Source organism: Dasypus novemcinctus, chromosome 23 (genome assembly GCF_030445035.2).
Source record: "Dasypus novemcinctus isolate mDasNov1 chromosome 23, mDasNov1.1.hap2, whole genome shotgun sequence".
NCBI lineage: Eukaryota > Metazoa > Chordata > Mammalia > Cingulata > Dasypodidae > Dasypus > Dasypus novemcinctus.
Window position 1 is genome coordinate 19498406 of NC_080695.1, and position 12933 is coordinate 19511338.

The 12933-nt window shown below is 43.3% G+C and overlaps 1 non-coding gene across 1 annotated transcript; it reads right to left on the minus strand.

Moving 5' to 3' along the window:
- Positions 1-4545: 4545 nt before the first annotated feature.
- LOC111765435 (U1 spliceosomal RNA) lies at positions 4546-4708 on the minus strand. Its single transcript, XR_002797782.1, has one exon. It is a non-coding gene; the product is annotated as a U1 spliceosomal RNA (small nuclear RNA).
- Between the last annotated feature and the right edge of the window lie 8225 nt (positions 4709-12933).

Below are 12933 nucleotides of genomic sequence, written 5' to 3' on the forward strand. Positions count from 1 at the left end.
GGACCCTTTAATGGGGTAAGTGACATCACCAGCCAATCATGAGCAGGTCATCAGATGATGTGGGCATTATATGCAACAACAGTGTCATTTAATTTGGCTAAATTTAAAATGACGTTAAATATGCCAAAAAGAGAATTAATAGAATAGAAATAATTTACCCATTGAACAGATTTTAACACTTCTTGCCTTAGTCATATGTTTGAGAAAGGAAAATTATAAAATCAAAGGCACCATTTTTTTCTTCAGATTTAACAGCTCTCTGAATAGATGTGTATGTTATAATATGCATTTTTTTTCCTGCAAAAAGGCAAGTGTTCTAAATTTGCAGAGATTTTTTCCAGAAGTGGCTACCAGAAATATGCTTCCTAGCAATACTGTCCAAAAAACCCCCACACCCCCTATATTTTTTATGGAACATTTATGTAATCTAAGTATCTTTTAAATATATATAAGAATAATTTTTTAAAAGTCACACAACAAAACACAACAGGGAAGCTGATATGGCTCAAGTGATTGGGCTTCCGTTGACCATATGGGAGGCCCTGGGAATCAAATCCTGGGCCTCCTGGTGAAGGCAAGCTGGCCTGCGCCTAGGGGAGCTGAGCTGGTGCAGCAAGATGCATTAGATTCAGCTGACATGTCTTGATTAAATTATGTGTTAAGACTAGGGCTTTGGTTCAACCACGTCAGTAGGGCGTGAGTCAGGGTTGAGTCCCCGCCCCCTTGGTGTGTTGATACAAAAGGACACTTACAGAAGACACACTGAAGACATGGAAGAGGAGAGAACTTAAGTCATTTCAGTCTTGCCATGTGACAGAAAGGAGAAGGCTCAAACAGCTAAAGCCCCAGGAAAAGAGAGGAGCACTATGCCAGCCTACAACTGAGATCAGAAGAAGCTGGGCCCACATTGCCTTAAGAGGAAGAAGGAAGGACAGAGCAGGCAGAGATCACCCACCATCTTGCTTTTCAGCACATGGCAACAGACTTTGGTGAGAAAGCAACCTTGAGTTGAACTCTTTAGGGCCTTGTAAGTGAGCGCTTACCCCAAATAAATACCATTTATGAAAGCCAACAGATTTCTGGCACTTTGTATCAGGACCCCTTTGGCTGACTAATACATATGTAAAATACATATTCATTTCCAAATCATCATGCCAAGTCAAGCCAGATTTAAAAGAGTACAATATTTATAATTCCTTTTATGTACACTTCTATAAATTGCAAACTGTTCTATTTTGGCAAAAAATGTCAGTTTTCTAGAGTTGATGGTAGGAGATGACCTGAGTGAAGCCAGCTAGTAAGATAGGGAATCAATAGATGGATCTGGATCCTGACGAAGAGTCCATGTGGACATCAGTAACCCCAGGATGACTGCTGGAAGATCCCTCCACAAGATTCTGTCACGCAGAACAAGGTTTCCTTCAGAAACCAGGAAAAGCCCTGGATATTTCCCAAGGATTTTATAACTGGGCCCTCCTGGGGGATTGATGGGTGAGGTAACCGGTCAAAACAACAAACAGCTGGAACTCCTCCCCTGCCATTAGCAAAGGGGAAGAATAATTAATGGTTTAAAAAACAAGCGCCAAGTGCTTTTGCTCTCTTGCTTTACTCTATCCCGGTACCGTGTGCTTGTTCCTACCTCCTAGACCCCATTCCTGCCATTTTTCCCTGCCATGGTCTCCATGCAAGTAAAACCTGGGCATTCATAATCTAAAATGGGGAATTGTAGTGTGTAAATCAGTCCACTTTACCACTTTTCAGCCCCACCTCTCTACCTGGGACTTAAAATCTGTTATTTTCTCACATTTCTCTTCCCTCCCTACCTTAATAAATTATTGACCTAACATCCAACATGCTCTTGTAATTCATTTCTGAATTTCACCATAGTCAAGAACCTAGACAAAACCCAGTTACATGAGGAAGCTTTGGGAGGTGATGAAATTATGCTGGTCTTAATTGTGGTAAAGCTCACACAGGTGACTATATTTTTCAAAATTAATTGAACTGCACATTTTAAATTTATCATTATTCGTAAGCTGTACCCCCAAATGGGAAGCGGATGTGGCTCAAGCAACTGGGCTCCCGTCTAACATGTAGGAGGTCCAGGGTTTGATACCCAGGGACTCCTGGTGAAGGCAAGCTGGCCCATGTGGTGAGCTAGCCCACATGGAGTGCTGGCCCACGTGGAGAGCTGGCGCAGCAAGACGATACAACAAAGAGAGACACAGAGGAGAGACAATAAGGGATGCAGCAGACCAGGGAGCTGAGGTGGCTCAAGAGAATGATCACCTCCCACTCTGGAAGGTCCCAAGATCAGTTTCCAGAGCTGCCTAATGAGACTACAAGCAGACACACAAGAAAACACAGTGAGTGGACACAGAGCAGACGAGGGAGGGTGGAGAAATAAATCTTAAAAAAAAAAAAAATCACAAAATATTAAAGCTATTTTAAATTAGGCATATGCAGTCACATTGCTCTCACTGAAAATATCTTACTATTTTCTTACCACTAATATTTTAGTTTTAGTTTTGGTTTAAGAAATAAAAAAAAATTCTTTTAAGATGATTGTTTTTTCATCTTTATCTCATTCTTTAAAAATTTTGTTTAGTTTATAAAGTACATATTAGTATAATAGGGTGTATATATAATTTGCTATTTTTTCATGCTCAAAAATGAATAATATGTGGAAACGACTGCCCTTAAAAAGTTGGATGATCCAGTTCTCAGAAAACTGAAAGAAGTCATTATCTATAAGCAGAGCATTGAATCCATTCAAGTAGATGACTGAAATAAACTAATACTTGAGAATACTACATTTATGGATGGAAAGATTCAATATTGTAAAATGCCATTCCTCCATTTAAATTTTCTCAATTCATGAATTTGATGAAATTCCATTCAAAATCCCACGGGGATTTTTCATGCAACTTGACAAGATTTTAAAATTTATATGGAAGTCAATGTTATGAATAGTAAAGGCAATTTTGTAAAATAATAAAAGAACCAAGAAGAGATAATTGAATAAAATCAGAACATTTTGCCAAGATGTAGCAATCACAACTTTGTCATATTAGCACAAGAATAGATCAGTAGAAAAATTCAGAAATTCACCAGTGTATAAGTATTTCAAGCTTTCAGAGAAGTCTGAAAAAAATTTTTGAACAATCTGCTCTCCCTATGGGAAAAACTTACTAATATTCAGGTTGGTCTCATGCCATTCATAGTAATCAGCTCCAAACTAAAAGATACACAAGTATTCAGTTAAATGTTTTAAAAATATCACAGGATATGTTTATGCTTTGGGTAATAGAAAAAAATTGATTATACACTGCATAGATTGTATGGTATGTGAATATATCTCAATAAAATGCTTAAATTTTTTTTTTTTTAATGTGCAAGAATAGCCAGAAAAAGCAGCTGTGCATGGCAGGGGTAGCATAGGGAGAGTGAGAAATGAAGAATTTTCTTGTTTGTCTTTTTTAAAAGTTATTATTATGAAAATAATGAAAACACTGTAATAATGACATGATGAATGCTCAACTATGTGATTATACCAAATACCTATTGATTGTACACTTTTGATGAACTGTATGCTTTATTAATATGTATCAAATGGATTTGTTTGAAAAAAGATAAAAATAAATTTTAAAAATTTAAATACAAAAGAGAAAGCCACCAAAATGCCCACGCAATGAAGAACAGCTAAATAAAATGTGGTTTATTCATACTAATAGGCAACAGTGAAAAAGAATGAGGTAGGTCCAAATAGACTGACATAAAAGTGACTTGAAGACAGTTTTAAGTGAAAAGAGGAAGTTGCAGAAGGATATAAGCATCATACCGTTTTCTTGAAACGCACATAACACAAACAGTTTTTTCTATGGTAACATGGTAACGTGGAGCTTTTGTCAAAGAAGCCTTTAGCCTTAGCCATATATAAAACTTTTATTTTTACATAGGTATTGCATCACATATTGGTTGTATAATTAAAAATAAATAATAGTAATGAATCTATAAGAATAATTAAGTTAACTCCTTCCCAGACTAGAGACTTTCAGCTACCCCAAAGTACCAAAGAATATAGAGCCCTTGGAGGAAATGTCATCATAGGTGGGAGACAGATTTAACTTTACTACTAGCAGACATTTTGATTCTCTGCGGTAGCTGGTATTTTCCTGTAGGAACATCTTTACCAAACAGAAATTTGGACCAAATCCCAAATATTTTCCAGCGTACAGCAGTCTATAAATATAAGCAACCAGATTTTGACAGTAAAATATACAAACCCAGTTTTGACTATAACTACAGTTCATTGGCCAAAACGACTCACTCACTGTTGGTGAGCAAGTCGCAAAATTGATGGGCAACTATCGCCACCCAGTGGGTCTCGTTTGCATTGCAGAGCTTGTCACTGCTACCTTTTGTCCACAAATCTCAAGTGGTTCCCCACATAAATTTTAAAATTATCTTGTCAAGATGCACATGGGATTATTTCAGCTATCCCTTAAAAGGAATTTTTTTCTTTTCTTTTTTCTTCTATTTTGTCAAGGGAGAGTGCCCACACAACCGCCCACCACCATAAACCATGCAATCGAGTTTCCCCCATGTGGGGAAATCCAGGGGTCAGTAGATCCCTAGTTCAATGGATCAGGCTCACTCTGGGGAAACCACCTTCGTGATCATGGTATCTCCCCTGCCAGACAAGTATAAAAGTAAATTTTTAAAGGAAATATGGGAGGCCCACATAGTGTTTAATTTTTTTCCTCATAAAGATTTTTGAAAAAGTAAAGCCTACTATCAGTCACTACCAATTTGTGAAAGAACAGACATTTAAAATAAAAAAATAAAAAAATTTTAAAAATTAGGCCATAATCTCAGAAGAGTCCTAAGAAAGGGCAGTTGAAAACTATACCTGAATTTCATATATGAGTATTTCATCAGCATATCAATATTTACATAATTATATGTCTTTGCTTGGAATCCTATAGAAACACACCTGAGACAAGTTCTATCCAGAACCCTTTTTTTTTTTAAGATTTATTTTTTTAAATAGATTTCTCTCCTCTTCCCCCCCGTTGTCTGCTCTCTGTGTTCATTCGCTGTGTGTTCTTCTGCGTCCGCTTGCATTATCTGGTGGCACTGGGAAACTGCGCCTCTTTTTTGTTGTGTCATCTTGCTGTGTCAGCTCTCCATGTGTGCGGCACCACTCCTGGGGGGGCTGCGCTTTTTTCATGCAGGGCAGCTCTCCTTGCGGGGCGCAGTCCTTGCGCATGGGGCTCCCCTACGTGGGATGCCTCTGCGTGGCAGGGCACTCTAACCCTGTACCCTCCGTATGGTAGATGGACACTATCAGTTGAGCCACGTCCGCTTCCCTCTAGATCCTTTGGGAGGCAATTCCAAGGCTCAGGAGTGAGAGGGCAGGGAGAGTTCACCAGTACTGCTCTCCATCCCATTCAGAGACACACTGCTTTTGATCCTTTTTACTGGGATTGAAAAGAAGCCATTTGCCAGATAAATCTCTGGAGCCTGTGTTGACCTGTCCCAGCAAACTACTACCAACTACCACACCCAACACTGCAGCCCTGCTCGGATGTACACTTGATTCTGTTGACAGGAGTCCAGTGGCTCCTGCTTTGGGAGTTTTAGCAGGAGACAAAAAGGTGATTTGAATGGGGATATGGTGGGAACCACAATCTCTGAATCCTTTAGGAGTCACATTTGAAGCTGGCAGTAAAGCTGGCACTGCACCTGGGATGCAGTGTGGTTTCTGATTTTCTACCAGCCAGGTCAGGACACTGCGAGCGAATCAGAGTACGCTGCTGAGTTTGTCTGTCCCAGTTATGCACTCGAGTGCCAGGGAAGTTATTTCAGGGTGTTCCTTAGACTTGACCCACCGTGAGATGCACTTGTGCCTTGCCTCCCTAGGCCCTCACTCAAACTGGGGGCTCTGATGGTGTTTCAGGTCTGATGGCATCAGTGTCAAACTCAGACCCTGTCTCCAACAGCTCTTGAAAGATCTGGGTGTTGGCATTTGCCCAGTATATATTTACTCTGCTAAATAACTACAGGTTCCCCTGGGAGACGATGGGTAGAATATTTATTGACTATACTTGTGGTGACTCTGCAGAGTCCTTCCTCAAGGGACCCAGCCTCCCCTTGGAACTGCTGGGTTCTGGCCTGGGAACTGGCTCAGATCTGAGAACTGCAGAACTGTGATTTTCCACTGTGCCAACCGAGGTCAGCTCAGCAGCTTTTCTCCTGGTTATGCAAGTCACGAAGCACCCTAGTTGTCTATGTTCCTAGGAGTCCCACAGTCAGATGGGCCTTGCCATAGATTGCTGAAGGTTAAGGCGCTATGCTATGGTTGCCACTTTGCCCGTTACCTCACATTTCTCCACTATGCAGCTGACGGTTAAGTACTGCCAGCTGGCCTCTGCTGTACTGGAATCCTACCATCCCTTCGGGAGCCCAGTTCCACAGCAGACTCCCGACTCACCCAAGGCTGCAGAGAACAGTCACCCATGAGCAACTCGAAAATGCTAGCATTTTCCACACCAGTACATTTTTTTAAAGGAGATACCTAGGACCTTGTATATGGGAGGCAAGCGCTCAACCACTGAGCTACATCTGCTCCTGAAATTTAAAAAAATTTTTAGGAGGTACTGGGGAATAAACCTGGGACCTCATATGTGGGAAGCGGGTGCTCAACCACTGAGCCACACCTGGTCCCACAGTACATTTTTTTTAAATTCATTTTTTAAAAAATATTACATTCAAAAAATTTGAAGTCCCATTCAACCCCACCGCCCCCACCCCCCACTCCCCCACAGCCACACTCTATCCCATCATCATGACACATCCATTGCATTTGGTAAGTACATCTCTGGGCATTGCTGCACCTTATGGTCAATGGTCCACATCATAGCCCACACTCTCCCACGTTCCATCCAGTGGGCCCTGGGGGAATCTACAGTGTCCCGTAATTGTCCGTGAAGCACCACCCAGGACAACTCCTCAAGTCCCGAAAACGCCTCCACATCTCATCTCTTCCTCCCATTCCCCGCACCCAGCAGCCACCATGGCCACTTTTCCCACACCAATGCCACATTTTCTCTGTGGACATTGGATTGGTTGTGTCCATTGCACATCTATGTTAAGAGGGGGCTTAGATTCCACATGGATACTGGATGCAATCCTCCTGCTTTCACAGTACATTTTTTAATTGCCTTGGTGAAGGAAGAGTTCTCTAGGCCCTCCCAGGGATTACAGCCAGCTGGTGGGGCTTCTGGTTGCACATATGAAGTCCACACTAGCATTCCCATCTCGCTGAGCCATCTGCCTCTTTTCTTTGCCACGGGATGCAGCATCCTCACCTCACCGACTGTGGGTTATTGGCGTGTGTAAGTTTCCTGAAGCCATCCCAGCAAAATATAGCATCAGTTCCAGAAGTCCTCACCAGGGTGTTAAATCCTGAAGGAGATGCTCCTGTGTCAAAAAACTTCCTCACCCACTTTTTAAAAAATTGTGGTAAAATACACAGCATTGCATTGACCATTTTAACCATTTGAGAGTGTACCGTTCAGTGGCATCAAGGACTTTTTTACAATGTAATGCAACCATAATATTGTTTAGTTCCAGAACTTTTTCAGCACTCCAAATGGAGACCCTATACCTGTTAAGCAGTCACTCCTCATAGCCCCCTTCCCCCAGCCTCTGGCAACCACTAATCTGCTTTCTAGCTCTATGAATTTGCCCATTCTGGATATTTCATATAAATGGGATCATACAGTATGTGACCCTTTGTGCCTGGCTTCTTCCTCTTACCATAATGTCTTCAAAGTTCATCCACGGTTAGCATGCATCAGTACTTTATTCCATTTTTTTAGGAGGTACCAGAGATTGAACCCAGGACCTCATATGTAGGAAGCAGGTGCTCAACCACTGAGTTACAGCCACTCCCAATGAGATTTGGCTTTTCATTTGTTTGTTTTGTTTTTAGGAGGTACCAGAGATTGAACTCAGGACCTTGTACATGGGAAGCAGGCACTCAACTACTTGAGCTACATCCATTCCCTACTTCATTCCTTTTTATGGCTGAATAATATTTCATTGGGGGTACAGACCACGTTTTGCTTATCCATTCATTAGCCGATGGACACTTGGCTTGTTTCTACCTTTTGGCTATTGTGAATCATGCTGCCATGAACATTCCAGTACAAGTTTTTGTTTGAACGCCTGTTTTCAATTTTCTTGGGTATATACCTAGGGATGCAATGGCTGGGTTATATGGTAATTTTATACTTACCTTTTTTTAAAGATTTTTTAAAAATTTCAGGACAATGAAAGGAGTAATCAGAATGGAAAGGGGGGACAAACCAAGAAAGCTTTCTTAGACAAGTTAAAAATTTTTTAAAGATTTATTTTATTTATCCCCCCCCCCGTCGTTTGCACTTGCTGTCTGCTCTGTGTCTGTTTGTTGTGTGCTCTCTGTGTTTGCTCATCCTCTCTTTAGTAGGAACCAGGAACTGAACCTAGGACCTCTCATGTGGGAGAGAGGCATGCAATCACTTGAGCCACCTCAGCTCCCTTGTTTGTTGTGTCTCTCATGTCTTTCCTCTGTGTCTCTTTGTTGCATCATCTTGTTGCAACAGCTTGCTGTGCCTGCCCATCATGCCAGTTTACTGTCTTGTTCGTCTTCTCCAGGAGGCACTGGGAACCAAACCCCAGACTTCCCATGTGGTAGGCAGGAGCGCAATTGCTTGACCCACAGCCTGCTTCCCTATACTTAACTTTTTGAAGAACCGCCAAACTGTTTTCCATTTTACACTCCCACCAGCAACGCATAATGGTTCCAATTTCTCCACACTTGTTAACTTTCCGTTTCTTCACGATGGCCATTCTACGGGTGTGTAGTGGTATCTCACTGTAGGTTTTGATTTGTATTTCCCTATTGACTAATGATTCTGAGCACAGTTTTTCCATGTGCATGTTCTTTAGGGAGATGTCTATTCAAGCACTTTGCCCATTTAGAAAATTTGGCCATTTGTCTTTTTGTTGTTGATTTCTAAGAGTTTTTAAAAAATATATTCTATATACAAGACCCTCCCATCCACTAATTCATTTTCCCCCTTGTTGTTTTTGCTCATTGTCTATTTTTTTCTTTAGGAGGCACGAGGAACCAAACCCAGGCCCTCCCATGTGGGAGGCAGGTGCTCAACTGCTTAACCAACATCCACTCCTCCACTAATTCTTTTATTCTGAACTTTCTAACACCCTAGGGCTACAGTGACATATATATTTCCTGTTTCCAGCAGGTTCATCTCAACCAGGTACTCCGGTTCTATCAGTGAACTGGATTTTTAGGAGGAGCTATTTCCTCCTAGAAAATGGGACTGTTTTTCCCACTGAGACTGTATTGAGACCTGACCCAAACCATTGGCCTGCAGGCAATGAGATGAGGCAGGTTGTATCTTAAGGAGGAGAAGCACGATCTTGTCAGGTAACATTTTTTTTTCAAAATATCTCCTTTAACTTCTCAATACCAATCTACAAATGGATCTGTAACAGAAAGCAATTCCAACGCAGTTCTTTATACTGTTTTCAAACTAATCATGCAAATTGGTTCAACGTCCTTTCTATAGTGTACATGCCTACCATACCTGAGACCCGGCAGTGGGTGAAAACTCCCTGGACCTGGAAGTTCCACTAGGTAAACGGGAGGCTGCTGTCCTACACTGAAGAGGAGGGTGCTACTTCTGGCCTGGATGTATCAGGAGACACTGCATTTTGAGTTTCTCAGGCATATAATCCCAGTGTCCCATCCCAATCTCAGGGTCCTACCCCTTCCCTATTAGGGCCTGACTTTAGCAGAGGAGGCCTGGTAAGGCTGGACATCCAGCCTCCTTTGCAGCTCTGATGCCCTTGAAACACAATCCCAGGTCTAGCGCTCCTCTCCGGTAGATGAGAGTTTCTTGAAACAGCACCATGGAGGCCTTCTGCTTTTCTCAGCATGCTCTGAGCTAATAGCTGGCTGACATGACCTGGTCATGAACTGTCTTCAATGCTTTCTACACAGCTAATTCTATTAACCTGCAAATTCTATTAACTCCATACCATTCTCACGCTAGAGTTATAGCAAAGTCAAGCGCTCCACAGTCTCTCTGTACCTCTTCCCAACCTTTCACAACTAAGAGTCTTAGCAAGCATGATGCTCCAACAAGCCCAGGATTACCACCACCCTACTTCTGGCACCAGCTGTTTGAGCTGGTGTCCTCCCCCAAACCAAGCCTTAGACTTGTGCCCTGGTGGTTTATTTGGGAGGTGATCCTGGGAAACAGAACTAAGGGTGTGGGAAAAGTCAGGTGGGAAAGCAGGAAAAGCTGATACATAATGTGGCACTCTTGTGACTCGCTGTGGTCAAGGGAGGCTTGATTCGGCCAGGACTACTGAGAAGTAGAATACCTTCTGGAATGGTCCACGGTGATGACATTTATCCATTGGCTTCCAATTCTGTTGGCTGAAGGCAGTATCCTAGGATGTAAATTCCTCCTCACTTCCAAGCTGCATGGGTCCTGTGAGCTTCCTTCTATGTCTGAGACATCTGTGGAGTTTTGGGGCACATGAGACAAGACCCTTGAAGAGCATGTCATCTTTAAGTGAGTCAAGGCCTGTGTAGAATGGTTCATCTTGGCCACAGCTGATATCAGAATTAAAAGCCAAGGGGCTGTGATTTGGGGCATGGTATGTGCTGACTCCAATATTCATTTATAGATTTACAAATTTAGACAAAAGTCTAAAACTTTATAATGGCAAAAAGGCCATATGACCTGGTTACCCTTCTTTCTCCATCTTTTCAACCTCATCTCCTACTTCTCTCCACCATCTTAACTGAGCTCCCACCACCTTGCCCTCCATGCTGTGACTAAGTACACTTAGGCGTGGGCAGTTAACAATCTGGGAAGCGGATTTGGTCCAACGGATAGGGCATCCGCCTATCACACGGGAGATCCAAGGTTCAAACCCAGGGCCTCCTGACCCGTGTGATGAGCTGGCCCATGCACAGTGTTGATGTGCACAAGGAGTGCCCTGCCACCCAAGGGTGTCCCCTGTGTAGGGGAGCCCCACACGCAAGGAGTGAGCCCCATAAGGAGAGCCGCCCAGCACAAAAATGTGCAGCCTGCCCAGGAATGGTGCCGCACACACGGAGAGCTGACGCAGCAAGATGATGCAACAAAAAGAGACACAGATTCCCGGTGCCACTGACAAGAATACAAACGGACACATAAGAACATACAGCGAGGGAAACAGACTTTGGCCCAGTGGTTAGGGCGTCCGTCTACCACATGGGAGGCCCGCGGTTCAAACCCCGGGCCTCCTTGACCCGTGTGGAGCTGGCCATGCGCAGTGCTGATGCGCGCAAGGAGTGCCGTGCCACGCAAGGGTGTCCCCCGCGTGGGGGAGCCCCACGCGCAAGGAGTGCACCCCTAAGGAAAGCCGCCCAGCGCGAAGGAGGGAGCAGCCTGCCGAGGAATGGCGCCGCCCACACTTCCCGTGCCGCTGATGACAACAGAAGCGGACAAAGAAACAAGACTCAGCAAAAAGACACAGAAAACAGACAACCGGGGGAGGGGAGGGGAATTAAATAAATAAAAATAAATCTTTAAAAAAAAAAAAAAAAAGAACATACAGCGAATGGACACAGAGAGCAGACAATTGGTGGGGTGGGGGGGAGAGAAATAAATTGAAAAAAAAAACAATCAGAGCAGCCTTCAGCCACCTCTCTCTCCACCAGTCTTGGAGGATTTGCTAATTAGCTAAACTGTATTTGGCAAAATTAATGGTTTATTAATTAGTTTATCAGTTAGGGTACAAGGAGGAGACAGAAGACACCTAGTAATTGAACAGGGAAAGCTTAATTATATAAAGAATTATTAACTCTAACAAGGGATTGAAGTAACAGAGATTGGCTAGTAAGGAGTCAAGAGCAGAGGAATAACAGATATAAGGAGCAGCCACCACCCAAGCCTGAGCCTTGGGGCCCACGCAAGAAGCCATCCCCGGGGTTGAGTTCCAGCCCTGGCTGGAGAAGGCCGTGGCTCACTGTGCTGGCAGAACTGACTGGAAACATCCCCTGGTCAGAAATCCACACGTTAGAGGACCAAGGAAAGGCACTTGCAAGAAAATGTCTCATTGGAGGCATTCCAGTGGAACTGCCCAAGGGACCTGCTGGAGGATGCTGTTGGTTGCTCTAGGCTCCTGGCCGCCAGATGCTGCGGGAATCAGGTGCTGGAGAAGCTGTCCTCCCTGTAGGCACCTGCCAAGAGGAGCACACTGGACTCTTTCTCCTACAATGTCTCTCCAGTAAAAATATTTAAAAGGCCCAGCTCCATTTTCACAGAGTAAGCAATGAAGATAGGATTTGGAGCTGAGAGGCAACACGTTGATACCTGACACAATTGGCATGAAGAGGGCTAGAGATGGGCTTTCATTGGTGAATCAGTGTTAGTCAAGATTTGGAAAGCAGATTTTTGAGCGATTCCCTTCCTTGCATGAACAGTGCGGTGAGGCCTTCCCTCTTAAGTGACGGCACCTGAGGCTTGATGCCCAAACAGGTCTTTCAAGGCTAATGCCAACTGTTGTTAAAAGGGAAAAAGAAACCCTGCTTCTGGAATTTTTATTTGCCTTAAGAAATATTTGTCAGGGCGGGGGCTGGTTGGTGCATCTAAAAGGTCAGAGAACTGGGACTACTGACCTCACAGAATAGGTTTTATGAATTGTTTCATGCCTGCTTGCTAATGGAAGTTTTAAAGTGAATGCCTGTGTGGCAGAACTTGACTTGGGACTTGCTCTCATTAAAAACTGGTAATAAGGTTGTGGAAGAATAACAGCTAACCATGACCAAGGCAAAATTTTTGGTGGCTTATTATCTGCCAA